Below are 18099 nucleotides of genomic sequence, written 5' to 3' on the forward strand. Positions count from 1 at the left end.
GAAATCAGGAAAACAGTATTACAGTCAGTCATAGCTACTTGGATCAATCACATGAAATTAATACAATCTACTCTAGAAAATGAGAGTAGGGGTGGGGGTGAGGGTGGTGGCAGTAAATAAATTTAATATATTTAAAGCAGTATTCTTAATTCATTAAGATATTCATAATTAATACATAAGCTACCCTGGGACATTCTCTTGAAGCAAACAAAAACTAGAGGTTTTATGTATATATTTTAAATAAAATGGGATATAGAAAATTATTGCTCTTTCTCCAAAATAATTAACACTAAAAGATTAATTCTAAAACTTCTACTTCTAGATGGTGAGCCATACTTTCATTTAAAAAAAAATTTAAAGCCCTATAAGTGAGGCACACTGATAAAATTCTACCCAGTCAAGCATATGGCAAGCAGACTAAAAGGTAATATTAATTATAATGAAAACTAAATAATTAAGAATTTAAAGTACTTGAGGACTTCCACTTCTGGGAAGGTGGAATAGATATATTTTTCCCTATTCTTCTCACTAAGTAAAACTAAAAGACCTGGACAACATATATAACAAACATAAGACGACTCTAAAGGTGGAGAGAAGAAAGCAGATCAGGTAGAAATCACCAGATCTAAGGAAAACAACATGGTGGTGAGTTCTATGGGTTTTCTTCTGTGCCCTATATATTCTAGACTTGGAGTTGAAGAAGCTGGCAACCTAGAAATACCAATAGGCCCAGACCCTCCAAAAAACGAAACAAACAAAACAAAATCCTGTTCTCCCAGCCAAAAGATCAGGAAAGAAACAATCTAGACAAAAAGCTGTTATACCCAGACAAACACCATAAAACAAAACAAAACAAAACTGTGGCGCCAGCGCCACCAGCAAAGGTCAAGTGTAGAGCCTAGACTTCCACCTCTGCCAAACTGTAACACGGCACCCCATACTCCCCACCACAGTGCTGTCAGAGAAGGCCATTTGGGAGTTGGTCCCTACCAGGTGATAATGAGACCTCCTTCCCCTTGGTGTCAGTGAAGGCCACATGGAGAGCTTAGATGTCCACCTGGCAGTAAGAAGGTGTACTTCCCCCTTCCTGGTGTAGGCTGGTGTCAGAAGAGGCCTAGTGGAGTCGGGCCTTTCACCACTGCCCAACAGTAAGAAGGCCCTCCCCTCCCCCTCAGTACAGGTGTGTACTGAGGCACACCTGCCTCCTCAGCCAAGGAAAAGTCAGTGGAGGCCAGAACTCCCATCCCTGACAAGCAGTAATGAGGAATCTCCCACCAACTTGAGAGTCAACAGAGGCGGAGCGAGGAACTTGGACTTCTATCCCCTCTGGGCAGTAATGTGACAGAGCACTCCCCTCTTTCCCATGTTGGAGCAGTGCCAAAAGAAGCCAGCTACATCAGAATGTTTAAATAAGATCCTGAGTCTCAGAACATAATACCCACAATGTCCAGGTATCAAATAAAAATCACTCGTCATAACAAGAACTCTCATAACACTCATCATAACAAGAAATATGTCAAACTGAATGAAAAAAGACAATCCACAGAAGCCAATACCAAGATGAGGGAGATGGTAAGATTATCTGATGAGGATTTTTTTTTTTACTATTAAGTATTATTTACTGAACATATATTATGTGCTTAGCTAATGCTATAAACATATTATACATATTAACTCTACCCTTACCATAATTCTGTGAAGCAGTTACTGTCACTAATTACTGTTATTAATCCCATTTTACACATGTGAAAAGTGAGGTACATAGAGATTAAATTACAGATAAAAACCCCAGAGGTTGCCCAGATTCATAAAGTTACTAAGAGGTAGATCCTGGATTAAAACCCTGATGGCACCCCTCCTGACATAATGTTTGAAGTGGCCATTACAAAAATGTCTCAAAGAGCAGTTATGCACATTCTTGAAACAAATAAACAAAAAAATAGGGAGCCTCAACAAAGAAAAAATACACCAAAAAAAAAAAAGATTTCAGAACTGAAAAAATATAAAAACTGAAACAAAAGCTCAACAGATGAGAACTACAGTAGAATGGAGAGGACAGAGGGAAGAATCACTGACCTGGAAGAGAGAACAATAGAAACTACCCAATCTGAACAACAGAGAGAAAAACAAATAAACAGAGCCTTGGGGTCCTGTGGGACTACAACAAAAGACTTATCTTCCGGGACTTCCCTGGTGCAGTGGTTAAGAATCCGCCTCCCAAGGCAGGGGACGCAGGTTCAAGTCCTGGTCTGGGAAGATCCCACATGCTGTGGAGCAACTAAGCCCGTGCACCACAACTACTGAGCCTGTGCTCTAGAGCCCGCGAGCCACAACTACTGAAGCCCACGCGCCTAAAGCCTGTGCTCCGCAACAAGAGAAGCCACCGCAATGAGAAGCCTGTGCACCGCAACAAAGAATAGCCCTTGCTCACCACAACTAGAGAAAAGCCCGCATGCAGCAATGAAGACACAATGCAGCCAAAAATTAATTAATTAATTTTTTTAAAATGATAATTTTTTAAAAACCTTTAAAAAAAAACTATTTATCTTCCATGTCATCTGAGTCCCAAAAAGAGAGAAGAAAGAGGGTAAGACTCAAAAAGTCCTCTAAGAAACAAAAACTTGTAACTCCTCGAGCTTGGCAAAACACACAAACTTACAGATTCCAGAAGCTAAGTGAATCCTAAACAGCATAAAGCCCAAAGCAATCCATACCAGGACAGTTCACAGTTAAACTTCTGAAAACTGAAGACAAAGAAAATGTAATGAAAACAGCGAGAGAGAAATGATGCTTTACCTATAGGGGAAAAACAATTCAAATGATAGATTTCTTGTCTGAAACAAAAGAGGGGTGAAGGAAGTGGCACTGAAGTCCACATTTGATCATGTGTTTCTATATCTGTTTTTCTCTTGTTCATGACTCTTGGCATGCCTGGAATCTGGAGATTGAATGTCAGATATTGCATAACAAAAACAGTAGAGGCTGTGACTGATATTATCTTTTTCAATAGAAGATTTTCTTTAGTTTCTGGTAGGCAACAGGAGCTAATCCAATCAGAGATTAAGCTAATTTGAAGACAATTTTCAATCATATTAAGACTTATGAACATGCACCCCAATGTTCATAGCAGCATTATTTACAATAGCCAAGATATGGAAGCAACCTCGGTGTCTTTCAAGAGATAAATGAATAAAGAAGATGTGGTATATGTGTATACACACACACACACACACACACACACACACACACACACACACACACACAATGGAATACTACTCCGCCATAAAAAAGAATGAAATTTTGCCATTTGCAGCAACATGGATGAACTTAGAGGGTATTATGTTAAGTGAAATGAGTCAGACACAGGAAGACAAATACTGTATGATAACACTTATATGTGGAATCTAAAAAGTACAACAAACTAGTGAATATAACAAAAAAGCAGCAGACTCACAGATACAGAGAACAAATTAGTGGTTACCAGTGGGGAGAGGGAAAGGGGAGGGGCAACACAGGGGTATGGAATTAAGAGGCACAACTATTATGTATAAAATAAGCTACAACGATATATTGTACAACACAGGGAATATAGCCAATATTTTATAATAACTATAAATGGAGTATAACCTTTAAAAATTATGAATCACTATATTGTACACCTGTGACGTAACATTATACATCAACTATACTTCAATTAAAAAAAAAAAAAAGACCTGGTCTCCTTCTCTGGTTCACCATTATTGTTAGGATATAGTTATTTAGAGATCTCAACTGAAAGCCTCAGATATGCACCAGAACTCCTCTCTTTAGTACCATGAGACTGCTGAAAATTCTGCTTAGCTTCTCAACCTCTTATTAGCCACCTTCAGCTCAACTTTTCTGCCTATTGGCTTGTGCAGTTTACTAACCTTCAACAAATTCTGGTGGAAACATGGTTCAGACTTTTGGCTCACTTCTCTATGCTTATATTCTCTTCACCATCTTGGTCATTCAAGCTCTAGATGCCTTGGTAACCCTGAACTCCAACAGTCTCTCCACCCCTGTAAGACGGCCAAAAGGTCTCCTCAGTTTCTGTTTCTTAGCAACCACTATATGTTCAACTCTCCTGCCTCTTGGTGGTATCATCTACAAATGATGAAAACTCCCCAAGAGATTATTTATGTGCCTTTTCCCATTGATAAAATTCAAAATCCAAAAATAAAAACTCTTGGCAAGGTAAGAACAAAAAATGAACTTCCCTACTTTGTTAAAACCTATCAGAAACCAATGGTAAACATTATACCTATGAATAAAGTAACAGATGCATTCTCATGTATGTTAAGAACAAGTTAATAATGTGCGAAATCACATGTACTATTCAACATAGTACTGGAAGGCTTACCCAATGCAATAAATTAAGGAAAAAAAATATATTAATGCTAGAAAGGAAAAGACTCCCCAAAAGTCATTAGTTACATATAACGTGAATACCTATCCTTATAAAACTCAAAGGGAATATAAAACTCAAAGACAGATCCCTGTCCTTGTAGAAATTACATTCTAGATTTGGGGAGAGGGTAAGGAAGATAGGTAATAACAACACACATAATAAATAGGTAAATTATCAAATCTGCTACAAGGTGACAAATGCTGTGAAAATGTAAAATAAAATAAAGGAGAGAAAGGGGAAATCAGAACTGGGAACAGACAGACTACAATTTTTAAGAAAAAATCAGAATCACTCCATCCCAGAAGAAACAAAAATAAAAATTACCTAGGAATAAAGAATTCTGTGGAATATGAGTAAGGTCTTCTAGTAGAAAACTAAGTTTCCAAAAGAATAAAACTTTTGAGTTGAATGGAGAAACAGTCAATATACCTAATAAAAATATTAATTTTCCTCAAATTAATATATAAATCCAGATAATATCCTAGCAGAATTTTTCATGCCGTTTACGAAGTATATTAAAAACATAGAGAAAAGACATGTATATGCATATACATATATATTTAAATAACAAAGAGAATTATGAAAAACAACAAACCAGTTTTATTTATCCTACCAGATATCAAAAGTAAAAAAAAAGAAAGAAAAAGGAAAAAAAAGTCAGAGGATAAAATACCTAAACATGAAAACTTAATCTCAAGTTATTGTTGTTTAATGGGTATAAAGTTGCAGTTTTGCAATATGAAAAAGTTCTGGAGATCAGTTGCACAAGGTGAATGTACTTAATACTACTCAATTGTACACTTAAAAATGGTTAAGATGGCAATTTTTATGTTACGTGTTCTTTATAATTAAAAAAATGTAAGTGAATATTTTTATGCCTCTATGCAAAGAATCCTTTTTCACACAAACTAAAAGGTACACATAAGTCATAAAGGAAAAGACTGACTGATCTGACTGGTATAATTTCTGTATACCAAAGGACAATATAATCAAAATGAAAGACTAGTAAAAACCTAAGAGAAAATATTTGGCATCATAAAAACAGGAAAAAAAAAAAAGGATGAGTAATCAAAAGACCTAAAGAAATTCTACAAATCAATAAGAAAAATGTTCAACAACCAACAGGAAAAGAAACAAAGCATACTGTGAATAGGCAATTCCCATTAGAAAAAATACAAATAACCCTAAAAAATAAAAAATACAAAAAAAAACAACCTTACTAGTAATTAGTGAATTAAATACTAAAGACTAAGAAGACATTTTCCAAAAAATTTGAAAGCTAGATGGTAACAGTTCACAAGTGTATGAAATGATACTCTCAAAAACTTAATGATAAAGGTATAGACTGAAACAACAGTTCTGGAAGACAATCTGGCAATATCTTCCAAATCAAAACTGCGTGTATCGGGACTTCCCTGGCTGTGCAGTGGTTGGGACCTCGCCTTCCAGTGTAGGGGGTGCAGGTTTGATCCCTGGTCTGGGGGGCTAAGATCCTACATGCCTCGTGGCCAAAAAACCAAAACATAAAACAGAAGCAATATTTTAACAAATTCAATGAAGACTTTAAAAATGGTCCACATCAAAAAAAAATCTTAAAAAAAAATTGCATGTATCATCACTATACATATGTGCCTCCTTATAGAAAATGACAACACTTTCTATAAAACAGTCTTAACAAAAAGAAATCAAACCTGAATCACATCAAGCCTCCATACCTAACTAAAAATTTACAGAAAATGCAGAGAACAAAAAACAAGTTAAACAATGCCATGGGATGCAATAAGCAAGAGCTAGAGTATGGAAAATATCTGCAGGGCAAACCACCCAGTCTCTTCAATCAATATACTGCAAAATTTAAAAAAGAAAGACAGGGAGGTTGGCAGGGGAGGAAGGAGGGAGGGAGGGGAGGAAGCAGGGAGGGAGGAAGAAAGGAAGCTGGAGACAAGAGAAAGAAAGGGGAATCAGGGAGATGGAGTGAAAGAAAGCGAGAAGGGATGGGAGAAAGAGAGGGAGGGAGAAAAAGAGGAAAAATAGTTTGAAAGACTTTTTTTTTAAAGGTATATCAACCAATCAAACTGTAAACCTCATCTGGATTCTAATTCAAACAAGCAAAAAAATATGGAAGAAAATGTTTCTGACATAAAAACAGTTTAAAATTTGAACACTGACTGAATATTTAATGATACTAAAGAATTATTGTTAATTTTCAAGTGTGATAATAGTACCACGATTGTGTTTTTCTCTAAAAAAAAAAAGACCTTATATTTTCCAGAAACACATGAAATATCTGCAGATCAAATGACATATCTCGATTTGTTTCAAAAATGTGAGAAGGGATAAAGTAAGTGAGAGTACAGATAAAACAAGATTGATCACGGGATGATAACTGTTGAAGGCAAGTAGAAGTTCACTCTTCTATTTTGTCTACTTGAAAATTTCCCTATAAAACATTTAAAGTGCATATACCATATGGTTCAGCAATTCCACTTCTTTTTATCTTAAAGGAACTATCATGCAGGTGCATGAGAAAGTACATACAGGACACTCCTGACTCCACTGTTTGTAGTTTTAAAAAATTATAAGCAATCTGCAGTAAAAACCCTGAGGGCCCAAATAAAACTGGTACAGCCATCGTACAAAACACAATGCAGAAACTGAAAATAACAACAACAAAATACAGATCTAAACATGCTGGAGAGTGAAAAAATCATACTGCCAAAATATATAAATATACCACTTACAAAAAATAATCCATACAATACTATATATTTCCTACAAATATGTGTGTATATATGTATACTTAACGTATATAAATCAGTGGATATGTGTGGATATATGTACGTAAGTACATAAATATAAATGGACTGAAAATATCTGAAAAGATAGACACCAAATATTAACCACGGAGAGAACAGGAAAGAACCAGGACTGTAGAAATGCTCAAGATGGACTTTAGTTTCACCAATCTTGTTAGCATTTCAAAAAGGAGAATTACTTCTGTGGGTAAAACTTACGTTTAAAAAAAGAACATTAATTCACATTTTTGCTGTCTCTTTGCGAATCAATGAATCTTTTTTGACTTTTGTACAAAACCAGAACCAAGATATATCTCCTAGAAAATTAACTATAAAACATACCCTTCTCTAAATCAAGAACTTATAGACAAGAATGTAATCAATCTGGGAAAAAAATATTAGGTTCCACCACATGAAACTGCCAACATTCTAACATTTTTGCCTTCAAAAAATGGCAATTTCATGAGTTTGACATAATAGATTTTCTTATAGCAACACTAGCATTGCAGGAAATGCATTATATTTATATATACTCTACTCCCGAAAATTTATATGAAAACTAAAATGTGTGAAAAGATAAAAGGGGGATACTATTAGGTTTTTCAAAAACATGTATGTCTCTAATTTCACCTGACCAGTTGTCAACAATATAATTACGTTTCCACATTTTCTTAAATATCTGTTCTCTTACTTCACACACAATATTGGATTAATATTCTTTAATCCAAAAAGCACTGACTGAAGCCAAAGATTTGTAATTTTCATCTTGGTCTTAACTAATATTCAATTTATAAGCATACTTATAATTATCATTCTCAGCTGAATTTCTTTAATCTTCTACTCATTTTTATAAAATAAGAACAAGTATAATAATATACCAAGGACTGCATAAGTAATTTTTTTTTAAGATGGTAACACTTTTGAAACCAAAATGTTGGATAGACACAACTAGGCAAAATCATGTTAGTTGGTAACTGAGTCTCATTTATTCATATGAAAAGCAGAGTATAATGTACAAAAATATATGTTGTATTAAAAAAGTCAAAAGGAGTGCTTGTAATTATAATTATTCTTATCATCACAAGATCCTAATACCAAAAATAGACTTCAGGAATTGGGTTTTACCAAAATTTGTGGCAAAGATGCAAGAAATGTCTTATTTTCTATCCTTCCTCTTAGATCTTCAATCTATCTCTCATCAATGCATTCTCCACACTGAAGATCAAAGAGGTTTCATAAACCTCTCTTTTAAAATGTCTTGATCACGTCATTCCCCTGCTTAAAATCCATTAAGTCGTACAAGGACTAAATGATGTGGTTACTCTCCATTCTTCAGTTGTACCATTTTTGCTATTTTTGCTATTGTTCTCTGTGTTCCAGGTATGCACTCTTTCTTCTTTTTACTTTAGCTTCCTTTTTTAAAAATTACATTTTGTAAACTATCATACAATAAAAGAAACTTTTTTGCATGTACAGTTCTATGAGTTTTAGCAATACATATAGAGTCATGTAACCACCACCACAACCACAATACAGAAAGTTCCATTACCCCAACAGAAACTTCATCCAGTTGTCACATGAATCAATAATTTATTCCTGGGCTTCCCTGGTGGCGCAGTGGTTAAGAACCCGCCTGCCAATGCAGGGGACATGGGTTCGAGCCCTGGTCCAGAAGATCCCACATGCCGCGGAGCAACTAAGCCCGTGCGCCACAACTACTGAGCCTGCTCTCTAGAGCCCGTGAGCCACAACTACTGAGCCTGCATGCCAAAACTACTGAAGCCCGCACGCCTAGAGCCCGTGCTCCGCAACAAGAGAAGCCACCACAGTGAGAAACCCGCGCACTGCAACGAAGAGGAGCCCCCCTCACCCCAACTAGAGAAAACCTGCGCGCAGCAACTAAGACCCAACGCAGCCAAAAATAAATTAAACAAATAAATTTATTTAAAAAATAATAATAATAATTTATTCCTTTTTGTTGCTGAATAGTAATCCACTGTATGGATGTACCATCATTTATCTATTTACCCATCAGAAAAACATCAGGTTGTTTCTAGTTCGGGGTGATTATGAATAGAACTGCTATGAACATTTGTGTAGAGATTTTTATGTGAAATTAAGTTTTTGTCCTCTAGAGTAAGTACTCAGAGGGTGGTTGTTGGGTTATATGGTACTGTATGTTTAACTCCATAAAAAAGTACCAAACTGTTTTCCAAAGTGTAAAAAAAAAAATCATTAAGGTTAACACCACCACGCCACCAGTGATAATAATGTTGATACTGTACTCCGCGATATAATGTAAAGACAGGGATCCTTCACCTCTTGTAGTATTCTTCCCAAAACACTATAGCCTAAGTGTAATCATCAGAAAAACATCAGACAAACCCAACTGAGGGACATTCTACAAAATACCAGACCAGTACTATTCAAAAGTGTCAGAGCTATCAAAAAGAAGGAAAGACTAACAAATTTCACCCTGTACTACCTTTGCAACTTTTCTGCAAATTCCAATTTTTTTTTAAAAGAAATGATTTTGATTTTAAAAGAAAATGATTTTTAAAAGAAATGATGATTTTGAACATCTTTTCATGTATTTATTTATCAACCTTATATCCTCTTTGATGGAATGTCTATGTCTTTTGCCCATTTTTAAACTTAGTTGTTTGTTTCTTTACTCTTGAGTTTTGAGAGTTCTTTATATATTCTTGACATAAGTCCTTTATTGGATATGTGATAGTCAAATATTTACTCCCACTTTGTAGCTTGTATTTTTATTCTCTTAACAGTGTCTTTCACAGAGCAAAAAGCTTTTAATTTCTATGAAGTCCAATTTATCAATTTTTTTCCTTTAATGGATCATGCTTTTGGTGTCATATCTAAGTATTCTTTGCCTAACCTCAAGTCACAAATATTCTCCCTTATGCCTTCTTCCAAGAACTTTACAGTTTCACAGTTTACATTTAGATCTATGATGCATTTTGAATTGTTATATAAAGGTGTGAAGTATAAATCAAGATTCTTTTTTTGCATATGAATGCAAAGCCAACACCATTTACTAAAAAGGTCACTGTTTCTCTCCTGAATTGCTTTTGCAACGTTGTCAAATATCAACTGGCCAAAGCTCTGTCCAGCCCCTTGGATCCGTTTTCATTGCTTCCACTGTGAGGTCGTTCATCAGACCCCAGGAGCCAAAATGGTGAAGCAGATTGAGAGAAAGTATGCTTTTCAGAAGGCCTTGAACCATGCAGGAGAGAAACTCCTAGTAGTCAACTTCTCAGCCACATGGTGTGGGACTTGCGAAATGATCAAGCCTTTCTTTCATTCTCTCTCTGAAAAGTATTCCAACGTGGTGTTCCTCAAAGTAGATGTGGATGGCTGTCAGGATGTTGCTTCAGAGTGTGAAGTCAAATGCATGGCAAACCTTCCAGTTTTTTAAAAAGGAACAGAAAGTGGGTGAATTTTCTGGCGCCAATAAGGAAAACCTTGAAGCCACCATTAATGAATTAATCTCATCATGTTTTCTGAAGACATGACCAGTAAACATCCACTGGCTGTTTAAAACTTGTAATTTTTTTATTTACAGAAAGGAAAGGTCAAGTATAAACACTATATACCTAACTGCCATCTGATAAGTGACAATAAAATATTAACTCTACCCTTTTAAAAAAAAAAATCAACTGACCATATTTCTGTGGATCCTATTTCTGGACTATCTACTCTGTTCCAATGATCTGTGCATCTATCCCTTTGCCGATACCACACCATTTTTATTTCTGTACTGACATTCTTCTAGTACCTCCAATATGCTCCTGCATTACTTCAAGAACTTCAGATATGCTGGTTCTGTCTCCCTGCACATTCTTCCGCTCTCACCTAGTAACTCCTAACTCATCTTTCAGAATTTTAGCTTAAATGTCACTTTCTCAGGAAAAACTCTGCATCATGAAAGTCAAAGAGGTTTCAGGAGAAAGCAGAAAAAAATCAAGATGCATCGGTCCAATAGGGCAGCAGTCCCCAACCTCTTTGGCACCAGGGACTGGTTTTGTGGAAGACAATTTTTCCACGGATGGTGGGGGGGATGGTTCAGGCGGTAATGCGAGTGATGGGGAGCGGCAGATGAAGTTTCCCTCGCTCACCCGCTCCGCCGCTCACCTCCTGCTGTGCGGCCTCGTTTCTAACAGGCTGTGGACTGGTACCGGTTCACAGCCCGGAGGTTGGGGACCCCTGAAATAGGGCATCCAGTTACCAACTCAGCAAGAGTCAGAGACTACCAATGACTCTAAGAAGTTATTAGGATTTCCTAAGCTTTGTCACACCCCTGTGTTTATTTCTGTCATGACCAGCACCCCTTCTCTACCTCTTACTCCTCCTACCTTTCCCGTAAAGCGTAGCTGTAAAATCCTAAAAGCAAAAAAGGGAAAGTGTACTTATCATGCTGGCAAGTAAGGGGGAGCTGCCAATATATCACTCCACTTCTGCCCTGGATAAGTGTTGGAGATAGAAAAGAGTCTCTAAGGAACAGAAGAAAGTGGATGAATTACCTAGGACTTAGGACAAGGAGAAAACTAATCTAGATTTAACAACAAAAAGGTCCATCCCCCAACAAAAAAGCTAAGACAGTAATGAGGAAGACGCTGATCTTTGTATTAAGTAATTACAATTTAGAGAACTAGTTAGGAAAGGAAGGTTAAGACTTCTTTTAAAGAACCTCTTCCCTTAAAATGCCAAGTAGTTGAGAGTAATGATTTCAAAATACTACAATCAGAAAAAAGAAAAGCAAAGTTAACTAATATTTTCTGAGCATTGTTATATGCCAGGGACTGAGATGGATATTTTATGTATGTGTTCTCATGTAGTCTTTATAAAAAATCTGTAAAGTAGATATTATTTCTACTTTATAGAGAAAGAAATTGAGCTTATACAGCTAGATTGGTTCTATTTCCTCTTTGTTCTTATTCTCGTAATTTGTTTTTATAACTATATTCATGAAAAAATAAAGCAATGTACAAAAAAAATCTCAACTTAAATGAGAAAAGACAATTAATAGACACCAGTACCGAGATGACAAACATGTCTGAATTATCTAACGAGGATTTTAAAGCAGCTATCAGTAAAACGAACCAAAATGCAATTATAAACACTACTGAAACAAATGGGAAAACAGAAAGTCACAGCAAAGAAACAGAAGACACAGAGAAGAATCAATGGAAATTTTAGAACTGAAAAATACAATAGCCAAAATTAAATTCAACGGATGGTCTGAATAGCAGAATGTCGATAACAGAAGAAAGAATTGATCTTAAAGAAAGTGAACTTAAACTTAAAAATCAATCAATAGAAATCATCCAGTACGAAAAAGAGAAAAAGAATAGATTGAAAAAAATAATGGAGCCTCAGGGACCTGTGGAACAATTACATAAGATCTAACATTCACATCATCAAAATCCCAGAGAAGATGAGAAAAAATGTGGGCTGAAAAATTATTTGAAGAAATAACAGATGACAGTTTTTCAAATTTGGTGAAAATCATAAACTAACAAATTCAAGAAGCTGAGCAAACTGCAAACAGGTTAAAACCCAAAGAAATCCAAACATACACACATTATAATAAAGTTTCTCAAACTAAACACAAAGAAAAAAATCCTGTAAGCAGCCAGAGAAAAACAATGCATTACCTACAGGGGAATTTCTCATCAGAAAACCATGAAGGCCAGCTGTACCAATACCAAAACAATGCATGAGTACTTCATTCCCTACTTTATTACAGTTATTCAATAAGTACAAAAAGGTACTTATGGAGGCCAGCTGTACCAATTCCAAAACAATGCATGAGTACTTCATTCCCTAATTTATTACAGTTATTCAATAAGTACAAAAAGGTTATTCACTATTGTTTCAGTTAATTACCCAGGAGGTTGAACTCTTTTCCTTACATTTGTTTACTCTATGTAAACTCTATTTTGACCTAATGGACACGACTTTATCAATGTACTTACTGGAATCTTAGTGTTGTAAATATTTTAAAAATATTCATAGTTATTTTAGATAGGATTTAAGGTCAAATATGTAAATATTTTCCATTTTGTTATTTTCTTTTTAATTTTGTGCTGGTTTTTTCATATAGATGTACTTAATTTTTTAGTCAATTTCTGAGTCTTCTTACTTTGGGTTACTATTTGCATAGTTTCACTAGTTTTCCAGTTTTTAAAAAGTTAACCATACATTTGCATACAGACAGGTTCAACACTAATTTTTCTAACTGCTACCTGATCACCTCAAAATTAATGTAATAATTCTACTACTTGATATGACTTTATGCTTGCTATTGTATACTAAATTCCTAAATCATATTTTCTCAATTCTAAAAATGCTTTTCTTAAAATAATATTTTTAGGTTTCTGAAACTAGGAGAAGTATCAGAATTATTGTCCAAAAAATGCACCAGCAGTTAAGCAAAAGAGTAAGTTGTGATGTATGTAACTGCTTGCCCATGTGTAAACCTATGGGAAACACCTTCCCATAGAAGGTATCTGATTATCCAAATATCACCACAGCTGAATTTACTGCACAGATAAACTCACAAGCCTTTGAATTTTAAGTTAAATCTGAAAGCCTAACTGTTGCTTGAAAATGTTTTCAGAAAGCACTGAAATAAAAAGCTATTGTCATGCAAAAATTGTCTGTTGTGAGACAAGCAAGAGCAATTAAAGGCAGTAGAAATTACCCAGTCCCTCAAAATAGATCACAGAATTAGCAGAGCTGGGAGACACTGGTGTGACCAATTTACATTTTACAAAGTACTATTACCCAAGGGCTGGATATCTGTCAAAAGTTTCCAGCTGACTCAAAAAAGAAGTTATTTAATTCACAGTTTATAGAAAAACTGAAACCATGAATTTAGCCAACAAAGAAAAGCAGTTAAATTCCAAACATTTCCCATATGACTCAAAACTACACTGACAATCATAATGTATAGAAAAGCAGCAACAGGTGAGGAAAATCAGCATGTCAGTATGAAAAAGGATTAGACTCACTCTTGTATTACGATTCCAAAGAAGATGGTATAGAAACTGTATGGATAAATGCATGCTTCTGTCAGTTAATTTCTAAGGATTTTAAAAATAAATTTAATGTTTCTTCTTTCTTTAAAGGATATTCAATCAATAGTATATATCACAATTAATAGTCTTAGAATTGAGAAAATGCACGTGTGTATATATGTGTGAATATATTTGTCTGTGTCTATTCAGTTACTTATTTGCTCATTCATTTCTGGGTAAAGGAAAGCAAGAACAGAGAAGCAGGAACAAAACTAAAGATAATAATGAATAAAGATCAAACCCTTCCAAGATCCTAAAGGTTACTGTGATGCAGAAAAACACATGATGAAATAAATACAACCCAGTGAAAAATGACAACCAGATAGATAAACTAACTAGCAAATAACATAGCCAAAAAAAAAACTGATAAAATTAAAGGTAATAGCAAATTGAAACAGCTGAGAAAAAGTAAGTAAAAATAGCTCTTAATTCAGTTGAAAGTAAGAGTATTAAGAACTTTTTAAAACTATGTAGTACCTAACCAAGATTCAGAATACCATAATTCTTGATCAACCACCCTACCACTGCAAAAGGTTCCAGAGAATGAAAGTGAGAAGGGATGTACCAGGCAAAATTGTCTGTTTATTATTATCAAAGGGTTTGGACCATAGGCAACTAGGGACTCCTCTGCCTCAGTTACAGTTAAGCCTAACACCTGAAACACTGAGAACAAGCCAAATGATTTCTTGGCTTCTTTTATTTATGTCCACATCTTAACCCACAGAAAAGAAGGAAAAGATAATCGAGTACTTCTACAAACAGCCATGATGGAGTAACAGGGATCTGATTAATCCTTCTGGTTATACAATCAAAACTGGATAAAATAAACAACAGCTTTCAGATATTGGACAACAGTCAAAGCAGGAGTGGGATCCCTGAGAAAAGGGGGAAAAAAATTAGGTGAGACCTACAACTGCCTCACTTTACACCCTTGAAGCAGTTTCCAGGATGCAGGGTAGAGAGGGAGGACTTCAACAGAGCCTGGCAGTCTCAGAGAGTTGAGGAGACAGACTGACAATGTTCAGGGAAGCCAAAGCAGCCAGAATCTGGTTAAAGCGTACCAGAGAGAAGGGACCTGCAGACACAGAGCTCTGGAACTCTGTAGAGGCCTCCCCTCAAGTCTTTGACAGGTCATCTGCGAGAGGAAACTACCTAACACTGGGGAAAGGACCAATGAAAAACAAATAGGTCAAAGAAGTCCCAAAACTCATACAAGGGTAGAGATAATTTGTATTCTCATCAAGTAGAGTGAAAAGACCTCATAATGATAGGAATAGAATAGGATAGTTATACAGGTAGTTGTAGAAGTCCCAGTAAGGGACTACAGATAGAGAGGGAAACCTAGGAAACTTTGGGAGACCACTGTTAAGTTAATGATGGCTCAAGAAAGCTACTGGAACGTCGTGGAATGAAGCAGGCTTGCTTAACTATAAAGCCATAAATAAAAGCACAAGATATGCCCCAGGCCATTAGATGGAAGAAAAATGTCACCACCCTTCTACTGACTTGAATAACTGCTATGATAATCCTAGTTTGACCTCATAGGGTCAGACACTCTCCTGACTGATACGAAGGAGGAACTAGTGATGTAAGCCCCACGTCTACTCGAAGAAGGCAGTCTTTTCCCCTCCCCCTTTCCTTTGACTATAAAATTGTAGCCCACTTAATCCTCAGGGCAGAGCTCCCTTGCCTGCCCGCTTGCATCTCTTACAAGCATCCTATATTAATAAATCTACTTCTTGCCTATCACTTTGCCTCTCGCTGAATTCCTTCAGTGCTGAGATATAAAGAACCTGAGCCTCAGTAAGTCCAGACACCAGATGAGTGACTCTAATTAAAAGACCGTGGGTTGGAGTCCCAAACAGAGTTTTGGCCAGATTCAAGTCCTGGCCGCATGCATTCAAGTCCCAGTCTGAGTTACACGGTTTTAATAATACATGAAACATTAAGTAAAGTCCTCAAAAAGTAGCAACTCTAAATTAGCTCAAGGAAATAAGGCTGCCTGGGACCCACCCTACCAAAGCTTCCTCAAAACAAAGTGAATCTCAAAAAAACATCAAAGTGATTTCAAAAAATTTAACTGCATGCCAAACTTAGACCAACATTATTTAAAGGAATACAACAAAATCCAACACCCAGCAACATAAAATTCACAATGACATCCAATGAAAACTTACAAGGCATATAAACTAGAAGGAAAATATGACCTACAACCAAGAAACTAACAGATCAATAAAAACAGACACAGAACTACCAGATAGACGGAACTTAGCGGACAAAGATATTAAAAGAGCTACTATAAATATGCTCAACATGCTCAAGAAGGCAGAGAAAGACATGGCGATGTTAAGGTGAGAAGGGCAAGATTTTTTTTAAGCCCAAATGAAACTTCCAGAAATAAAAAACACAAGATCTGAAATGAAAAATACACTGGATGGAATTAATAGCAGATTGGACAATTAATTTGAAAACACAACAATAGAAAATATCCAAAATGAAGCACAAAAAGAAAAAACAGAAAGGGAGAAAGGGAGGAAGGAAGGAAGGAAGGAAGGAGGGAGGGAGGGAGAAAGGAAAAGAAGGGGAATACCAATAATTTGTAGCAATATATCAAACAATCTAATATACATGTAATTGGGGTCTAAAAGCTAGAGGGAAGAAGGTGATAGAAAAAAATATGTAGAGAAATAATAGGCAAACGTTTTTCAAGCCATAAACCCACAGAACAAAGAGGCTCAACAGAATACAGGAAAGATAAACAAAGAAAACCACACTTAGAAATATCATCATAATCAAACTGTTGAAAACCACTGATTAAGAAAAAATGTTAAAAGTTGACAGAGGTAAGGAAAAAGACTCATTATGTACAGAAAAACAAAGACTTCTCATTGGAAACTATGCAAATGAGAAGTCAGTGTAGTGACACTGCTAAGTACTGGAAGAAAAAAGTCAACTTAAAATTCTATATCCAGGGCTTCCCTGGTAGCGTGGTGTATAGGAATCCACCTGCCAACGCAGGGGACACGGGTTCAAGCCCTGGTCCAGGAAGATCCCACATGCCACGGAGCAACTAAGCCCATGCTCCACAATTGCTGAGCCTGTGCTCTAGAGCCTGAGGGCCACAACTACTGCAGCCCGCACCGCTGGAGCCCCTGCTTCGCAACAAGAGAAGCCACCACAATGAGAAGCCCACGAACCGCAAGGAAGAGTGGCCCCCACTCACTGCAACTAGAGAAAGCCCACGTGTGGCAACAAAGACCCAACTCAGCATAAATAAATAAATAAATAAATAAATAAATAAATAAATAAATAAATAAATAAATAATTCTATATCCAGCTAAAATATATTTCCAAATGACTATGGAAATGTTTTTAGACAAAGGCTGAGAAAAATCCATTATAAGGCATGCACCTTTTTAAAGAAATGTGCTTTAGGCAGAAGGAAAAGAATATCAGATCAAAATTTGGATCTACATGAATATCAGATCAAAATGTGGATCTATACAAAGGAATGAAGAGTACTAGTAACACTAGTAAATATATTAATAGATATAAAAGACATCTTTGTCTAAGGTTTTAATTTCTGGGTTTGCTTTTTTTTTTCCTCAATTGTCTTAATTTCAAGAAAAATCTGTGCTTACAGTGGAAACTAAAAAACTAATCCCCTGAAAGAATCTCACTCCGATGAAGTAACCATTGTGAAGATATTCATAACATTAATTGGGCATATTTCCATCTTTTATAAACTATTTCTCACCATAGGAATTATATGTTC

At 35.8% G+C, this 18099-nt stretch overlaps 1 protein-coding gene and 1 pseudogene across 13 annotated transcripts in view; one reads left to right on the forward strand and one right to left on the reverse strand.

Annotated features, from left to right (window-relative positions):
• The window catches only part of NCOA1 (nuclear receptor coactivator 1), a 261261-nt gene that overhangs the window by 171165 nt on the left and 71997 nt on the right, over positions 1–18099 (reverse strand). The gene's annotated exons all lie outside the window — the stretch shown is intronic.
• LOC309644100 (thioredoxin pseudogene) lies at positions 7–17642 on the forward strand (annotated as a pseudogene). Its single transcript has one exon. The product of its transcript is annotated as a thioredoxin pseudogene (transcript).

Source organism: Balaenoptera physalus (assembly GCF_965194825.1).
Source record: "Balaenoptera physalus genome assembly, chromosome: 15".
NCBI classification, from domain to species: Eukaryota; Metazoa; Chordata; class Mammalia; order Artiodactyla; family Balaenopteridae; genus Balaenoptera; species Balaenoptera physalus.